The following is a 15,068-nucleotide window of genomic DNA, read 5'->3' as shown; positions in this document are numbered from 1 at the left end:
ATATATAGCCTTTATTATGTTTAGGTAGGCTCTATACCCACTTTCTGGAGAGTTTTTACAATAAATGAGGGTTGAATTTTGTCAAAAGCTTTTTCTGCTTCTACTGAGATGACCATATGTTTTAAATCTTCCATTTGTTAATGTAGTGTACCACATAGATTTGTGGATTGAAGACAGATCCCACTTGATCACAGGGTATGATCATTTTAATGTTCTTTGGGGGTTAGATTTGCTAACATTTTGTTGAGGATTTTTGTATTTATGTTTATCAGTGATATCAGCTTGTCATTATCTTTGTGTGTGTGTGTGATCTTTGTCTGATTTTGGTATCACAGTGATGGTGGCCTTATAGAATGAGTTCAGCAGTGTTTCTTCCTCTGAAATTTTTGGAAGATTTTGAGAAATATGGGTGTTAATTCTTCTCTAAATGTTTGGATTCACCTCTGAAGGCATCTACTCCTGGACTTTAGTTTGTTGGGACTTTTTAAATCACCGTTTCAGTGCTTGTGATTGGTGTGTTCATATTTTCTGTTTTTTCCTTATCAATCTTGTAAGTTGTACCTTTCTAATAATTTGTCCATTTCTTTTAGGTTGTCCATTTAATCGACATATAGTTGCCTGTAGTAGGCTCTTACGATTCTTTAGATTTCTGTGATGTCAGATTTAACTTCTTTCATTTCTAATTTTATCCATTTGAGCCTTTCCTTTTTCTTCTTGATGACTCTGCATTAAAGGTTTATTGTCTTTCTTTTCAAAGGACCCGTTTTTAGTTTCACTGATCTTTTCTATTTCATTGTCTCTGTTTCACTTATTTCTGCTCTGACATTTATAATTTCTTTCCTTCTACTAACTTTGGGTTTTGTTTTTCTGTCTCTTGTTGCTTTAGATGTAAGATTGTTGCTTGTAAGATTGTTAGATGTAAGATGTAAGTTGTTTATTGTAGATTTTTCTTCTTTCCTGGGTTAAGATTATGTTGCTGTGAACTTCCCTCTTAGAACTGCGTTTGCTGTGTCCCATAAGATTTGGATTGTTGTGGTTTCATTGTCATTCATCTCTATTTTTTCTTATTCTCATTGACCCTTTGGTACTTAGTAACATATTGTTTAGCCTCTACATGTTTGTGTTTTTTAGATGCTTTTTTTTTTTTTTTTTTTTGCAATTACTTTCTTATCTCAGAGCATTGTGTTTGGGAAAGATGCTTGACATGATTTCAATTTTCTTAAATTTTACCAGGCTTCACTTATGGCCCAAGCTGTCATCTGTTCTGGAGAAGCTTCCATATGCACTTGAGAGGAAAGTTTATTTACTCTTTCAAATGGAATGTTCTTTAAATATCAATTCAGTCTGCTTGGTCCACTGTGCTGTTTAAGGCTCATGTTTCCTTATTGATTTTCTGTCTGGATGATCTTTCTATTGGTACAAGTGTTGTGTTATTAAAGTCCTCCAATACTATTGTGTTACTCTTTCCCCTCTTATTGCTCTTAGCATTTGCCTTACATATTGAGGACCTCCTTTGTGGGTGTGTATATATTTGCAATGTTTATATCTTCTTCTTGGATCAATCCTGTGATCATTATGTAGTGTTATTTTTTGTTTCTTGCAACTGTCTTTATTTTAAAATCTATTTTTCTCATATTATGTTGATACTTCAGCTTTCTTTTGATTTCCTTTGCAAGGAATACCTTTTTCATCCCCCGCCCACCATTTTCAGTTTGTATGTGTCCCTGGGCTTGAAGCTGGTCTCTTGTACACAGCATATATGTGGTTCTTGTTTTTGTATCCATCAGCCAATATATGTTTTTTGGTCAGAGCATTTAATCCATTTACATTTAAGGTAATTATGATATGTATGTTCTTACTATTTTGTTAATTGTTTAGGATTTGTGATTGTAGTTCTTTTCTCGTCCCTTCCTCTTTTGTTCTCTTCTGCTGTGATTTGTGAATATCTTTATTGTTGTACTAGTATTGCTTTTTGTGACTGTATCTATTGTAGTTTTTGGTTTGTGGTTGCCACAAATTTTTGATATAGCAGTCTATATATACAAGTTTTTGTTGTTTTTTTTTTTAAGTTGCTGGTCTCTGACTTTCAAATGCATTTCCCATTTCCTGCATTTTACTCTTCTGTTTTCATCATTACTTATTTTGGTATCATATTTGTTTGTTGACGATTTTCTACTGTTACTGTATGTTTCTCTTTACCAGCTTTACAATTTGTGATTTTCTTGTTTCTAGTTGTGGCCTTTCTCTTTTCTTTTTTTCTTTCCTATAGATGTTCCTTTAGCATTTGTTCTAAAGTTGGTTTGGTGGTGCTGAATTCTCTGAGCTTTTGCTCCTCTGTAAAGCTTTTGATTCCTCTGCCAACTCTGACTGAGAGCCTTGTTGTATAGGGTATTCTTGTTTTTAGGTTTTTCCCTTTCTTCCCTTTAAATCTATCCTGTGACTCCTTTCTGTCCTGCAGTTTCTGCTGAAAAATCAGCGGGTAGCCTGATGGGGACTTGCTTGTATCTTACTTGTTGCTTTTCCTGTGTCACTTCTAATATTTTTCCTTTGCATTTAATTTTTGCTAATTTGATGAGGGTGTCTCCGCACCTTCTCCCGGGTTTATCCTGCTGGAACAGCTCTGGGCCCCTTGAACACGGGAATGCTGACAGTAGGCCCTGGTGTTTCTCAGGCATTTTTTTTAAGATTGGAACATGATTACTTTACAATATTGTGTCACCTTCTGCTTCACCACGAAGTTCATCAGCTTTATGTATACATGCGTCCTCTCCCTCTTAAGTCTCCCTCCCACAGCCTCCCATCCCACCAACCTGGGCCATTGCAGAGCGCTGAGCTGAGCGCCCTGTGCTATAAGGCAGGTTTGCACGAGCTGTCTGGCTTACACATGGTGGTGCACAGAGGTCAATCATAATCTCCTAATTTATCTTGTCCTCCTCTTCCCCCATCTCCGTGTCCACATGTGCATTCTCTGTATGTGTCTCTGTTCTTGCCCTGCAGTGGTTCATCAATACCATTTTTCTGTTCATAGTGTCCATATATATGCATTAATATACAATGTTTTTCTCTTTCTGACTTCACTCTGCAAGACAAAAACTGTAGGCTCTTCCACATCACTAAAATGACCCAATTTTTTTTTTTTTTTTTTTACAACTGCGTAGCATTCCATTGTATCTAAGTATCTTCTTTATCCATTCATTTGCTGATGGACATCTAGGCTGCTTTAATGTCCTGGCTGTTGTAAATAGTGCTGCAATGAACATTGGGGTGCATGTGTCTTTTTGAATTATGATGTTGTCTGGGTATATGCCCAGGAGTAGGACTGCTGGTTCATATCGTGGTTCTAATTTTAATTTTAAAGGACTGTCCACACTGTTCTGCACAGTGGCTGTATCAGTTTACATTCCCACCAACAGTGTAAGAGGGTTCCCTTTTCTTCACACTCTTGCCAGCATTTATTGTCAGAAGATTTGTTGATGATGGCCGTTCTAACTGGTGTGAGGTTATACCTCACCTTAGTTTTGATTTGCATTTCTCAAATAATTAGTGATGTTGAGCGTCTTTTCATGTGCCTCTTGGCCATCTGTATGTCTGCTTTGCAGAAATGTCTTTTTAGGTCTTCTGCTCATTTTTTGATTGGCTTCTTTGTTTTTTTGATATTGAGTTGCATGAACTGTTTGTATATTTTGGAAATTAATCCTTTGTCAATTGCTTCATTTGCATTTACTTACTCCCATTCTGAGTGTTGTCCTTTCATCTTGTTTATGGTTTCCTTTGATGTGCAAAAGTTTTTAAGTTTGATTAGATCTCATTTTATTTTTGTTTGCTTCCCTGGTGGCTCAGATGGTAAAGTGTCTGCCTGCAATGCAGGAGACCTAGGTTCAATCCCTGGATTGGGAAGATCCCCTAGAGAAGGAAATGGCAACCCACTCCAGTACTCTTGCCTGGAAAATTCAGTGGATGGAGGAGCCTGGTAGGCTACAGTCCATGGGGTCACAAAGAGTTGGATGAGACTGAGCGAATTCACTTTCTTATTTTCGTTACACTAGGAGGTGGGATAAAGAAGATCTTACTGTGATTTATGTCAAAGTGTTTTCATTATGTTTTCCTCCAGGATTTTTATAGTGTCAAGTTTTCCATTGAGGTCTTTAATCCATTTAGAGTTTATTTTCATATATGGTGTTAGGTAGTATTTTAATTTCATTCTTTCACGTATAGATGTCCAGTTTTCCCAGCACCACTTAGTGAAGAGACGGTCCCTTCTCCATTGTATATTCTTGCCCCCTTTGTCATACATTAGGTACCACAGTTGTGCAGACTTATCTTTTGGATTTGTATCCTGTACTACTTATCTATATTTCTGTTTTGGGGCCAATACCATATTGTCTTGATTACTGAGGCTTTGCGGAATAGTCTGAAGTCAGGAAGGTTGATTCCTCCAGCTCCATTTTTCTTTCTCAAGATTGCTTTGGCTGTTCAGGTTCTTTTGTGTTTCCATCCAAATGGTAACCTTTTTAGTTTTCGATTCTGTGAAAAATTACATTGGTAGTTTTATTTGGATTGCATTGAATCTGTAATTGTTTTGAGTAGCATAGTCATTTTTGCAATATTTTTTCAAACCAATACCTGGTATATTTCTTCATCTATTTTTTTCATCTTTGATTTCTCTCATCAGTGTCTTATAGTTTTCTGAGTACAGGTTTTTGCCTCCTGGGTAGGTTTATTCCTAGGCATTTTATTATTTTTGTTGCAATGGTAAATGAGACTGCTTCCTTAATTTCTCTTTTTACTCTTTTGTTGTTAGTATATACAAGAGATTTCTGTGCATTAATTTATATCTTACAACCAAATTCATTGATTAGGTCCAGTAGATTTCTGGTGGCATCTTTAGGACTTTCTATGTATAGTATCATGCCATCAGCAAATAGTGATGGTTTTATTTCTTCTTTTCCAGTTTGTATTTCTTTTTATTCTCTGATTGCCATGGCTAGAACTTCTAAATCTATATTGGATAAAAGTGGCAAGAGTGGGCATCCTTGTCTTGTTGCTGATCTTAAAAGAAACGCTTTGTTTTGCATCATTGAGAATGATGTTTGCTGTGGGTTTGTTGTACATGGCCTTTATTATATTGTGGTATGTTCCTTCTTTGCCCACTTTCTGGAGAATTTTTGTCATAAATGGGTGTGGAATTTTGTTAAAAGCTTTTTCTGCATTTATTGAGATGATCATATGGTTTTTGTGTTTCAATTTGTTAATATAGTGTATCACATTGGTTGATTTGCATATATCGAAGAATACTTCGATATTCTGCATCCCTAGAATAAATCCCATTTGATCATGGTATATGATCCTTTTAATGTGCTGTTGTATTCTGTTTGCTAATATTTTGTTGAGGACTTTTGCATCTGTATTCTTCAGTGATATTGGTCTGTAATTTTCTCTTTCTTTTTTTGTGAAATCTTTCTCTGGTTTGGGTATTTGCGTGATGGTAGCCTTATAAATCAAGTGTGGGAGTTTCCTTCCCTCTGCAATTTTTTGGAAGAGTCTGCAAAGGAGACATGTTAGGTCTTCTATAAATGTTTGCTAGAACTTGCTTGTGAAGCCATCAGGTCCTTGACTTTTGTTTGTTGGAAGATTTTTAATTACTCTTTCATTACTTGTGATTGGTCTGTTTATATTTTCTATTTCTTATTGGTTCAGTCTTGGAAGGTTGTACCTTTCAATAAATTTGTCCATTTCTTCCAGGTTTTCCATTTTATTGGCATATAGTTGCTTTTTCCAGTCCCATATGATCCTGCGTATGTCTTCAGTGTCAGTTGTAATTTATTCTTTTTATTTCTAATTTTATTGATTCAGATCTTCTCCTTTTTTTTCTTGAATCTGACTTAAGTTTTATCAATTTTGTTTTTTTTTTTCCAAAGAACCAACTTTTATTGATATTTGCTGTTGTTTTGTTTATATTTTATTTCTGCTCTTTTATCATTTCTTCCCTTCCACTAACTGTGGATTCTTTGATCTTTTTTCTCTGGTTGCATTAGGTGGAAGAGCAGATTGTTTGAGATTTTTCTTATTTCTTAAGGGGAGAATGAATTGCTATAAACTTCACTCTTAGAACTGCTTTTGCTGCATCCCATAGTTTTTGGGCTGTCGTGCTTTCATTGCCATTTGTTTCTGTGTATTTTTTAAATTTCCTCTTTGATTTTCTCAGTGATCTCTTGGTTATTTAGTAGCATGTTATTTAGCCTCCATGTGTTTCTGGGTTTTTTTTAATAGTTCTTTTCCTGTAATTGATTTCTAATCTCATAGTGTTGGAAAAGATGCTTGATACAATTTCAGTTTTCTTGAGTTTACCAAGGCTTGAATCATGACCCAAGATATGATCTGTCCTGAAGGATGTTCCACGTGCACTTGAGAAGAAAGTGTATGCTGCTACTTTCAGGTTGAATGTTTTATGTAAATATCAATTAAGTCTGTCTGGTCTATTGTGTCATTTAAAGCTTGTGTTTCCTTATTTATTTTCTATCTTGATGATTTGTCCATTTGTGTAAATGGAATATTAAAGTCCCCCACTATTTTTGTGTTACTGTTGATTTCTCTGTTTTTGTCTGTTAGCATTTGCCTTATATATTAAGGTGTTCCTATAGTGGTGCATAAATAAAATTGTTATATCTTATTCTTGGATTGATCCCTTGATTATTAGGTCTTGACCTTCCTTGTCTCTTGTAACAATCTTGATGTTAAACTACTTCATCTGATATAAGTGCAACTCAAGCTTTCTTTTTTTAATTGAACATTTAAACAATTTATTGTTAATCAAAGTTTAGTTGCTTTATAAATAGTTTTAATTTATGCTGTATAACTGCGTGAACCAGCTATACATATACTGAGCTACTAAGCACATACATACATCTATCCCTTCTTGTACCTTCCTCCCATGCCCCAAATCCCACCCCACAGCCGTCCAGATTTTCCAGCACTACTTATTGAAGAGGCTGTCTTTTCTCTCTTGTATATTCTTGCCTCCTGTGTCACAGATTAGGTGACCATGTGTGTGGGGGTTTATCCCTGGGCTCTCTGTCCTTTACCATTGATCTACATTTCTGTTTTTGTGCCAGTACCATGATGTCTTGATTACTGTAGCTTTGTAGTATAGTTTGAAGTCAGGTAGCCTGATTTCTCCAGATATGTTTTTCTTTCTCAAGATTGCTTTGGCTACCCTGGATCTTTAGTGTTTCCACACTAATTGTAAAATTTCTGTTCTAATTCCGTGAAGAATGACCTTGATAATTTGACAGGAATTGCACCAAATCTATAGCTTGTTGGGTAGTGTATTCATTTTCACAATATTGATTCTTCCAATCCAAGAATGTGGTATATTACTCCATCTGTTTGTGTCTTATTTCTTTCATCAGTGTTTATATTTTTATGAGTATAGGTCTTTTGTCTCCTTCAGTCACTCAGTCGTGTCCGACTCTTTGGGACTCCATGGACTGCAGCACGCCAGGCTTCCCTGTCCATCACCAACTCCCAGAGTTTACTCAAACTCATGTCCATCGAGTCGGTGATGCCATCCAACAATCTCACCCTCTGTCATCCCCTTCTCCTCCTGCCTTCAATCTTTCCGAGTATCAGGGTCTTTTCCAATGAGTCAGTTCTTCGCATCAGGTGGCCAAAGTATTGGAGTTTCAGCTTCAGCATCAGTCCTTCCAATGAACACTCAGGACTGATCTCCTTTAGGATGGACTGGCTGGATCTCCTTGCAGTCCAAGGGACCCTCAAGAGTCTTTTCCAACACCACAGTTCAAAAGCATCAATTTTTCGGCGCTCAGCTTTCTTCACAATCCAACTCTCACATCCATACATGACCACTGGAAAAACCATAGCCTTGACCAGACGGACCTTTGTTGGCAGAGTAATGTCTCTGCTTTTTAGTATGCTGTCTAGGTTGGTCATAGCTTTTCTTCCAAGGAGCAAGTGTCTTTTAGTTTCATGGCTGCAGTCACCATCTGCAGTGATTTTGGAGCCCCCCCCCCCCAAAAAAAAAACCATCTCTCACTCTTTCCATTGTTTCCCCATCTATTTGTCGTGAAGTGATGGGACCGGATGCCATGATCTTAGTTTTCTGAATGTTGAGTTTTAAGCGAGCTTAAAACTTTGCCTCCTTAGGTAGGCTTATTTCTAGGTATTTTATACTATTCCTTCCAGTGGTAAATGGAATTGTTTTCCTAATTTCTGTTTACTTTTTATTGTTAGTATAGAAATATGAAAGATTTCCATGCATTAATTTTATATACTGAAATTTTACCAAATTCATTGATTAGGTCCAGTAGATTTCTGGTGGCATCTGTTTTTCTTTTAAGATTATTGTTTCTCCTGTGTTTTTTTTTTTTTTTTTAATAAAGGTCTCCAAAAAATAACACTCAGGGTTTTTGGTAAAACTTTGTTTTGCTTTTATATATGTATACATATTATATATGTGTGTTGGATTGTGATATAAAATGTATTTTTAAATCAAGAAAGTTTGCAATCCACTGTAGTTAATTATATTGGCAAATAAAAGCACAAATTAATCTCAAAAACTTGTTTTTAGATACTTTTGTTACTTCCGGCTGTGCCGGGTCTTTGTGGCTGTGCGAGCTTTTCCCTAGTTGTGGCGGGTGGTGGCCACTCTGTGTGGCTGTCACGGGCTTCTTGCAGTGGCGTCTCTCACTGAGGAGCGCGGGCTTTGGGGCCCACGGACTTCAGTAGCTGCAGCGCGTGGGCTGGTCCTTGTGGCTCTCAGGCCCCACGGCCTAAGCTCAGCAGTGGTGCTCCACGTGCTCCGTTGCTCCACAGCACATGGGATCCGCCCAGACAAGGGATCAAACCTGTGTCTCCTGCATTGGCAGATGGATTCCTTACTCCTGAACCACCAGGGACGCTCCTCTGGTGGCATCTTTAGGATTTTCTATGTATAGTAACATGTCATTTGCAAACAGTGACAGTTTTACTTCTTTTCTGATATTTCTTTCATTTATTTTTCTTCCCTGATTGCTGGGCTAGAACTACCAAAACTATGTTGAATAAGAACGGTCAGAATGGACATCCTTATCTTATTCCTGCTATTCAGAGAAATGCTTTTAGTATTTCAACATTGAGAAAGATGTTTGCTGTAGCTTTGTTGTATATGGCCTTTATTATATTGAGATGTGTTCCCTCTGTGCCCACTGTCTGGACAGTTTTTTACCATAAATGGGTGTGGAATTTTGTAAAAAGCTTCTTCTGCATCTACTGAGATGATCATATGGCTTTTATTCTTTAATTTATTAACATGGTGTATTGCATTGGTTGATCTGCATATATTGGAGAACCCTTGCATACCTGGAATACATCTCACTTGATCACAGTATATGATTCTTCTAACGTGTTTTGAATTCTGTTTGCTACTCTATTATGAGGATTTTCTTTCATCAGTGATATTGACCTTTACTTTCCTTATTTTGTTATATCTTTGTGTGGTTTTGGTTTCAGGGTGATGGTAATATCGTAGAGTGAATTTGGAGTGTCCTTCCCTCTACAATTCTTTGAAAGAGTTTTGAGAAGGAAAGGTGTTAGGTCTAACATAAATGTTTGATAGAATTTGCTTGTGAAGCCATGAGGTCCTGGACTTCTGCTGGAAGATTTTTAATTACTGTTTCAGTTTCATTACTTGTGATTGGTCTGTGTATATTTTCTAATACTTCCTGGTTCATTTCTTCCAGGTTGTCCATTTTATTGGCATATATAGTAGTCTCTTATGATCCTGAGATCTGCAGTGTCATTTGTGATTTCTCCTTTTTCTAGTTTTATTAATTTGAGACCTATCCAATTTTATTTTGAGTCTGGCTAAAAGGTTCATCAATTTTGTTTATTTTCTCAAAGAGCCAACTTTTATTTTAAGGGTATTTTTAACTTTTTCTTTTTTCTGTTTCATTTATTTCTGCTCTGATTTTTATGATTTCTTTCCTTTTGTCAATTAATTTGATTGTAACTGCCTTACAGTGATGTGCTGGTTTCTGCAGGACAACAGCATGAATCAGCTCTAAGTATAGAAATACCCCCTCCTTCTTCAGCCACCCTCTCACACCCCCCACCCTACCCCATCCTTCTAGGTGTCGCAGACCTCAGAGTTGAGCTCCGTTTCCTCTGTTATCTATTTTAAACACGGCAGTGTATACATGGCAGTGTCACTCTGTGTGCCTCACCCTCTCTCTCTCCCCGCTGTGAATACAAGTCCATTCCCTACGTCTGCCTCTCCATTCCTTCCCTGCAAATAGGCTCATCAGAACCATTTTTCTAGATTCCATAAATACGTGCATTAGTATATGATGTCTGATTTTCTCTTTCTGACTTCACTATGTATGACACTTTGGGTTTCTTCACATCACTACAAATGACCCAATTTTGTTCCTTTTATGGCTAAGTAATAGTCCACTGGACATATGTACCACAACTTCTTTATTCATTCATCTGTTCATGGACATTGAGATTGCTTCCATGTCCTGCCAATAAATAAAGCTGCAATGAACATTGGGGTACATGGGTCTTCTTGAATTATGGTTTTCTCAGGATATATGTCCATGAGTGGGATTGTTGAGTCATATTATAGTTTTATTCCTTGTCTTTTCAAGGAATCTTCATATTGTCCTCCACAGTGGTTGTATGGGAGTAGGGAATGTAAAGTTTTCTCCATACCCTGTACACATTTATCGTTTGGAGATTTTTTGATGGTGGCCATTCTAACTAGTGTGATGCTGCAGTTTTGATTTTTGTTTCTCTCCATACTGAGCGATGTTGAACATCTTTTCATATGTTTGGCCATCTGTGTGTCTTCTTTGGACAAATGTCGGTTTAGGTCTTCTGCCTGTTTGTTGATTGGGTTGTTTTTCTGATATGGAGCTGCACGAGCTCCTTGTATATTTTGGATGTTAATCCTTTTTCAGTTGTTTTGTTTGCAATTATATTTCCCATTCTGAGGGTTGTCTTTTCATCTTGTTTATAGTTTACTTTGCTGTGCAAAAGCTTTTATTATGTCCCATTTGTTTGTTTTTGGTTTTGTTTCCATAACTCTAGGAGGTAGGTCAAAGAGGGTCTTGCTGTGATTCATGTCAAAGAGTGTTCTATGTTTTCCTCTAAGAGTTTTCCAGTTTCTGGACTTACATTTAGGTCTACAACCCATTTTTTTAGTTCTTTGTGTATGGTGTTAGAGTATGTTCTAATTTCATTCTTTTCAGTGTTCCCAGCACCACTTATTGAAGAGGCTGTCTTTTCTCCATTGTATATCCCTGCCTCCTTTGTTGAAGATAAGGGGCCCATAGGTGTATGGATTTGGGGGGGAGCGGCTTTTACCTTGTTCCATTGAACGGTATTTCTGTTTTTGTGCCAGTACCATATTATCTTGATTACTGAAGCTTTGTAGTATAGGTGAAGTCAGAAAAGTTTATTCCTCCAGCTCCATTTTTCTTTCTCAAGATTGCTTTGGCTATTCGGGACTTTTTTGTGTTTCCATACAAATTGTAAAAATTTTTTGTTCTAATTTTGTGAAGAATGTCATTGGAATTTGATAAGAGACTACACTAATCTGTAGATTGTTTGGGATAGTTTAGTCATTTTCACAATATTGATTCTTCTGATCCAAGAACATGGTATATTTTCTTATTTGTCTTTGACTTCTTTCAGCAGTACCTTCTGGTTTTCTAAATACAGGTCTTTTGTCTCCTCAAGTAGGTTTATTCCCAGGTATTTTATTATTTTGTTGCAGTGGTGAATGCATTTTTTTTCTTTTTTTCTCTTTCTGATTTTTTGTTGTTAGTGTATAGGAAGGCAAGGGATTTCTGTGCTATAATTTTGTATCCTGCAGCTTTACAAAATCATTGATGACCTCTAGTAGTCTTCTGGCAGTATCTATGTACAATATAATGTCATCTGCACAGTGACAGTTTTACTTTTCCAATCTGGATTCCTCTTCTTTTTCTTCTGATTGCTGTGGCTAGGACTTCCAAAACTATGTTGAATAACAGTGGCAAAGAGTGGGCACCCTTGTCTTGTTCTTGATCTTAGAGGAAATGCTTTCAGTTTTTCAAAATCGAGAATAATGTTTGCTCTGTGTTTGTCGCATATGGCCTCTCTTATGTTGAGCTAGGTTCCCTCTTTGCCTACTCTCTGAAAAGTTCTTTTCATACATAGGTATTGAATTGTGTCAAAAGCTTTTTCTGTATCTATGAGATTATCATGTTTTTTATTCTTCAACTTGTTAATATGGTATATTACATTGATTGATTGGCATATATTGAAGAATCCCTGGGATAAATTCCACTTGATCATGGTGTCTGGTTCTTTTAATGTATTAATGTTGGATTCTGTTTGCTGGTATTTTGTTGTAGATTTTTGCATCTATGTTCATCTGTGATACTAGTCCCATAATTTATTTTGTGATGTCTGGTTTTGGTATCAGAGTAATGGTGGCCTCCTAGAATGAATTTGGGAGTTTTCTTCCCTCTGCAAGTTTTTGAAATTGCTTGAGAAGGATAGGTGTTAAGTCGTCTGTAAATGTTTGATAGAATTTGCCTGTGAAGCCATTTGGCCCTGAACTTTTGCTTGTTGGAAGATTTTTTAAATCAGTTTTGATTTCAGGGCATGTGACTGGTCTACTCATGTTTTCTATTTCTTCTTGGTTCAGTTTTGGAGGATTGTACTTTTCTAAGAAATTGTCCATTTCTTCCAGGTTGTCCATTTTATTGGCATATAGTTGCTCATAGTAGTCTGTTATGATCCTTTGCATGTCTGTTCTTTTTCACTTCTAATTTATTGACTTGAGTCTTCTCCCTTTTTTTTCTCAATTTGTCTCACTAAAGTGTTATCAATTTTATCTTCTCTAAATACCAGCTTTTACTTTTATTGATTTTTGTCACTGTTTAATTTCTTTTTCATTTATTTTGCTCTGATCTTTATCTGTTAGTGCTTCCATTTCCCCCCGTCTATTTGCCATGAAGTGATGGGACTGGATGTCATGATCTTAGTTTTTTGAATGTTGAGTGTCAAGCCAGTTTTTTCACTCTCCTCCTTCACACTCATCAAGAGGCTCTTTAGTTCCTCTTCCTTTTCTTTCATTAGGGTGGTTTCATCTGCATATCTGAAGTTGTTGATATTTTTCCTGGCAATCTTGATAGCAGTCTTTTAATTTTCAACAGATTTACCTACAGCTTATATGAGTGTAAGCAGAACAACTTGAAAATCCTTTCATAACCTTGAAATCAAAACGCCCAGGAACCTTTCATTCACCTTACAGATGATGGTTAAAAAATCAATATTAAGCCTCCACAACAACCTCCAAGAATAGTGTTGCTTTATTTTCATACAGTATGTTCTTTTGCTGTATGTGTATGGTCACATTGTTAAATATAATTATTATTGATGAGAAATAATTTTAATTTGCTGTAGTTTTTTTTAAAGACAAGTTTCAAGCACCTAGCAATTATCCTTTTCTTAGAAATTCAAGTAGTTTTCTAACAGTTTGCCATTAAGCTTATCCCTTATGTAGGAAGCCTGTAATATAAAACAGAGCACTTCTCCCTAACATTTGTTTCACAAATTGAGATTTCTGCCTAATGGGTTGTATCCAATTCAGACATTTATCAAATCTCTGAAAACTCAGCTCAATTAAAATTATTTAAGTTTATATTTTGGAGGAAACTGGATAAAATACTGAGTGAATACCATCAGTGTATTTTGATATTCCAATCTGAGTCCTCAAATTAGAAACTGCAACTACAAAAAGTAATTTGTAAATTTGAAAAACACTGATGTTTAAATGGTGTTACTACAAAACACCATGAATATGAAACAGTCATCATTTTAAAAGTAGGTTTGATTTTAAAGTTAGAAAACTGAAGAGTAAGAAGTTTGTCTTGAATGTTGGTTCTTGAACATGAGCAAAAATGTTGAAGTACTAGATAAACATGTGGCAATTCTGACAAGGACATTTAGAGACATATTTTCTCTCTCAATGTCCTCAAAATGTTCTCAAAACCCCTACATGTCAGTAACAGGGGCAATAAAAAATTCATGGTGTGCCTTTCCTTGTCCTCAGCATCGCTCAGTCAGCAGGTGTTCCCTTAGTTACCACGCATAGTCAAGGCGGTGCTCACCCATCACTCTCGGAGGTGTAAACAAACCCAAGAGGAAGGAAGGGGAGAAGAGGAGGGAAAGATGCCACAGATGTGTGTGCACACAACGAAGATTCGTGGAAATTGAATTAATTGAGCTGGGGAGGCAGAGGGGGCAATTAATTAATACCATCTTCCAAAAAGATATCGGGTACTCAAAAACTTCCCCAATGCATTTTGTCACGAAGGCTTGTCTCAATACTCGCAGGAGAGAACGTGTGTTAGGCACACCCCTTAATTTCCATCCTGTGTTCCTGCCCCGCAGCATGAAGCTGGATCCCCGTCAGCCTCCCATCCCAGCCAGCCTGCCTGTTGCTATGGATACGGACGGTACCACTTGCCTCCTCGGTTCCTCAGTTCCTTCCTGTCTACAAAGGACTGATCTCAGCATCTACTCCAGAAACCCTAGGAGCACCATCCAGGTTTGTTTTTTTCATCCTTTTGTAAACTGCATTGCTGGTTCTACTGAAGAGGTAGGTTCGAGAGCCATGGGATTCTATAGAATGTAAGATGTTTCTTGTTCTGGTTTATGATTTTATGCTCTGAACACCCATCCGTTCAAATGAAATCAGATACTTAGGCACTCTCTCTCAAATTGCAGTTGTCCTTTGGTATCACAGGGGCCGAGGGCAAGAGTTGGTCTTAGGTTCACACCCTCTCCTGCCAAATCCAAGGATTTTCAAGTCCCTCACGTAAAATGATGTGGTAGTCCTGTATAACCTATGCACATCCCCCGTGTGCTTTAAATAGTCTCTGGATTTCCTGTAATACCTAATCAGTGTAAGTGCCATGTAAATAGTTGCCAGTAGGGGAAACATTTAATTTTTGCTTTTTGGAACTTTCTTGAATTGGTATTTTCAGTCTGGGTTGTTTGAACCTGTGGTTATG

At 36.9% G+C, this 15,068-nt stretch overlaps 1 long non-coding RNA gene across 1 annotated transcript in view; it reads left to right on the top strand.

Moving 5' to 3' along the window:
- LOC122451660 overlaps positions 1–15,068 on the top strand; it is a 44,261-nt gene that overhangs the window by 20,379 nt on the left and 8,814 nt on the right. The window contains exon 2 of the long non-coding RNA XR_006272495.1: positions 14,446–14,602. This is a non-coding gene — a long non-coding RNA (uncharacterized LOC122451660). The remainder of the gene's footprint in view (positions 1–14,445; positions 14,603–15,068) is intronic.

This window comes from Cervus canadensis, chromosome 13, assembly GCF_019320065.1.
Source record: "Cervus canadensis isolate Bull #8, Minnesota chromosome 13, ASM1932006v1, whole genome shotgun sequence".
Classification (NCBI taxonomy): Eukaryota; Metazoa; Chordata; class Mammalia; order Artiodactyla; family Cervidae; genus Cervus; species Cervus canadensis.
Note: the sequence above shows the minus strand (reverse complement) of the source record. Positions and strands in the feature narration are given on the sequence as shown.